Source organism: Ranitomeya variabilis, chromosome 7 (genome assembly GCF_051348905.1).
Source record: "Ranitomeya variabilis isolate aRanVar5 chromosome 7, aRanVar5.hap1, whole genome shotgun sequence".
NCBI lineage: Eukaryota > Metazoa > Chordata > Amphibia > Anura > Dendrobatidae > Ranitomeya > Ranitomeya variabilis.
Genome location: NC_135238.1, coordinates 246,787,856 through 246,791,743, shown reverse-complemented (window position 1 = coordinate 246,791,743; position 3,888 = coordinate 246,787,856). Strand labels below are relative to the sequence as shown.

At 52.5% G+C, this 3,888-nt stretch overlaps 1 long non-coding RNA gene across 1 annotated transcript; it reads left to right on the top strand.

Annotated features, from left to right (window-relative positions):
* The first annotated feature begins 692 nt into the window (after positions 1-692).
* On the top strand, positions 693-3,032 carry LOC143786075 (uncharacterized). Its single transcript, XR_013218234.1, has 3 exons — positions 693-753; positions 860-1,037; positions 2,650-3,032. It is a non-coding gene; the product is annotated as an uncharacterized LOC143786075 (long non-coding RNA).
* Positions 3,033-3,888: the final 856 nt, after the last annotated feature.

Sequence of the window (3,888 nt, the reverse complement as noted above, 5' to 3'; positions counted from 1 at the left end):
GATCGCGTACCGCATGGCCGACCCCACACAGGATCGGATCGGGTTTCATGAGACGCCGACTTTGCCAAAGTCGGCGACTTATGAAAATGAACGATCCGTTTCGCTCAACCCTACTAGGAGGTGTCAAGTGTTACCTTTCTTCTTGGCCCTAGCTAGACCTCCTGGTGAGATAGGGAGACACAATGTCTACTAATCACAAGGAAGTACCTGTTAACACCTAGGTGCAACTTGCCTTCAGGACAGATGTTACATTATCACTAGTCAAAATATAACCCTAGACATATGTCACCACACACATACAGATAGATATATAGATATATATACACATATTTCACCACAGTGAGTCCCTCTGCCCCCTGGCACTCCATCGCTGCATCCCCCCTCCGCTGCATCCGCCTCCTTCCTTCCTCTGCTCCCCCTCATCTTCAGACCCCCTCCTGCCTCTACACCGCCTCTTTACCCCCTCCAACCCCTGCTACTCCTCTGCCCCTTCCCCCTATCGCCTTTCCACCCCCTCTGCCTCCTTCCTTCCTCTCCTGCCTCCCCCCACACCCTCACACAGACCCCCTCCTGCCCCACACCCTCACACAGACCCCTCCTGCCTCCACACAGACCCCCTCCTGCCCCACACCCTCACACAGACCCCCTCCGCCTTCTTCCTTCCCCTCCATTACTCACGTCCACTTTCTGTTCCAGGTGCCCCTCAGTGAGTTTGAGTTCTCCTGGAGTAAGATTTCAGATATCCAGTCTCAGGTATGGACCCTCCATAACTCGGACCACCACCAATAATCCATCCCCGACAGACCTCAACTAGTGTGTTGGGGATGATGATGATGGTGATGATGATTTCCTATTTCAGCTGGAGAAACTGATTGAGAAGAATTACTATCTGCACAAGTCGGCGCAGGAGGCGTACAAGGCTTATATCCGGGCGTACGACTCGCACTCCCACAAGCAGATCTTCGACGTGAACACCTTGGATTTGCCAAAAGTCTGTGTGTCCTTTGGGTTCCGGATCCCGCCGTTCGTCGACCTCAGTATCCTTTACCTGCTGTCAGATAGTGTTGGGCATCTGTGATATCACTGAATTAAGGCTACGTTCACATTAGCGTTGTGCGACGCAGCGTCGGGCGCCGCTGCGGCGACGCATGCGTCATGCGCCCCTATATTTAACATGGGGGCGCTTGGACATGCGTTGCACTTGCATTTTGTGACGCATGCGTCACTGCAGCGCACGCGTCAGGGCGCAGAGGACGCAGCAAGTTGCATTTTTTGTGCGTCCAAAATCAAGCAAAAAAAGGACGCATGCGTCACAAAACAATGCGTTTTGCATGCATTGTGCGTTGCGTCGCCGACGCAACACACAACAACGCAAATGTGAACGTAGCCTAAGAGGGGCCGGGTCAGGGGTGTTACCACGTGACTGGGGGGGTTCCCAGGACTTATGCTGCCGACCCAGTTTTGGTCGGTCAGAGGTGACAGTGCTGCGGCTTTAAAGAGAACCTGGCAGTAGTGTCTTCCTGCATGACCCAATCCCACCACCGTCCTCAGCGCCACATTCCAGAAACTTATATATCGCCGAAACAGTCTGTAAGTGCTGCAGCGAGGTCTGCAAATCCAGGCGGTTCAATGGGCGTCACTGCAGCGGTGCCAGTCTCACGCCAGTGCAGGGACATCACTGGCTGGTGCAGGTGCTCCGGCCTACTGCGGGCAGAGCCTAAAGCCTAACTGCGCATGCATCAGCACACATCTTTCCGGTGCCTGTATACTGGAACAATTTCACCCATATTTTGTTCTTGACACCAGAAATTGCAGAAGAAGAGTTTAATTCTAGCTGCAGGAAACAAAACCGTATGGGTGAAATGGTTCCAGTAGTCACGATTCAGAAAGACTCGTCCCTGCCGTCGGGCCGTCGGCGTCCCTGCCGTCGGGCCGTCGGCGTCCCTGCCGTCGGGCCGTCGGCGTCCCTGCCGTCGGGCCGTCGGCGTCCCTGCCGTCGGGCCGTCGGCGTCCCTGCGCTCTCCCTGTGTAGTTTTTGTTTGACTATACAGATGGCGTCATCCACCTTTATCACAGTGCGAGGGTGGACCGGCACCGCTGCAGTGACGCCCATTGGATCGCCTGGATTTGCAGACCTCGCTGGAGCACTTACAGGCTGTTTTGCATGTATCTAGGGGTGACAGGATACAGGAGCTTCTCACAAAATTAGAATATCATCAAAAAGTGAATTTATTTCAGTTTTTCAACACAAAAAGTGAATCGCATATTCTATGTAGTCATTACACAGAGTGATCTATTTCACGGGTTTATTTCTGTTAATGTTGATGATTATGGCTTACAGCCAATGAGAACCCAGAAGTCATCATCTCATAAATTAGAATACTGTATAACACCAGCTGGAAGGATTGTACGATCTGGAATGTTCTTTAGTGTAATGACTCTAGAATGGATGAGATTCACTGTTTGTTGATCCTGTCGGTGCAAGTTCCTGGACTGTGACGCTGAAGACGACTGTGACATTGGGTCATGCATGAAGGAACTGCTGCCGGGTCCCTTTGGAGGAAGCCCCCTGTACGCTGGCCCTTTCCCCCGTACCGTGGGTTGGTGTTGGCAGATTTTCCTTCCTTTCCTTTACTCCCATGTGCTCAGATGTTAACAGTAGCGGGGGGAAGAAGCTCCAGAAACGCGGCGGAGGTGGCGGATTCGGATACCAGAAGTGTAAGAACCTGCAGAAGGCCAAGATCTACAAGCATGTGAACAAGGGCGGCCGGAGCGATGGGCGACAGTTCACACGCTGAGCGTTGTGCTGCAGGTGTGCTCAGGACTCGCACATCATGTGGTCATACAGGCGCGTTTCCAGGGCCCGCTCTTATCCCGGGGACTTTGTAATTCACAAGTTAAAGGCTCTTCTGTGCAGCGCTGGCAGAAGAACCCCGCATTCATGTGAGCGCTCAGCCGGACCTCGCCCCATTGGGTGGGATGGGACTGATGAGGACATGTGATGTTTCCACCCATTAAAGGGCCAGCGCTTCTATACTTTCAGCTGTTTCTTTTCCCAAGTCTCTGCTGAGACGGCCCCAGCTCTTCTGATTAGCGGCTCTGGTTTCTCTGTATTGTGGTGATCTAGGCGATGCCGCTCATCTGCGCCCCACATCTGCCGGAGGGAGAGATCAGGGGTTTTTGTGCTGTTTCAATCCTGACCACTCACTGATCTTTTTAAAGAAAACTCTGCTTCAGGAAAATGGCTGCCGCGATCTCCATCTGCGCACGCGCGGCATCCCGCGGCCATTTTCCTGAAGCCGCGGCCAGCAGAGCGCCGCTTCTGCGCACGCGCGGCCAAAAGAAGATGGCCGCCCCCACCGATCACCAATGAGAGAGTGCACATCGCGCTCTTTTAACTCCCCTGTGCAGTGGATTCGGGACCTTGGGCATGCGCACACCACTACGCCACCAACGGAAAACTAAGCAAGATCTGGGGGAAGACACCACGCCCATCTGACCAGACCAGCCTGATTGACAGGTGAAAACGGCTACTTTGGTAACGTATTTTGGCAGCATAGGTGGGGAATCGGGGTCCACAAAATACACTGTTGCAATGCACAGCTCAGGCCCTATTTAACAGTATTTTTATCTCATACTGAAAAAACGGGGTGATAGGTTCCCTTTAACGCCAACTAAGAAAGATGCATATGAAGGAATGATTGTCTTTAGTCAGAAAAAAGCAAGTAAATGGCAACTGTGATTCTTTACCTGCAAAAAGAGCTTTTATCTTTCAGTCCACAGCTGGTTTCCATGGCGCCTGGCCTCTAGTTACATTCCAGGAGAAGGGTTAACTCCTAACATCCCAGTCAGCTCTGCTAGCCACCAACTGATTTCTTTACAACCCTT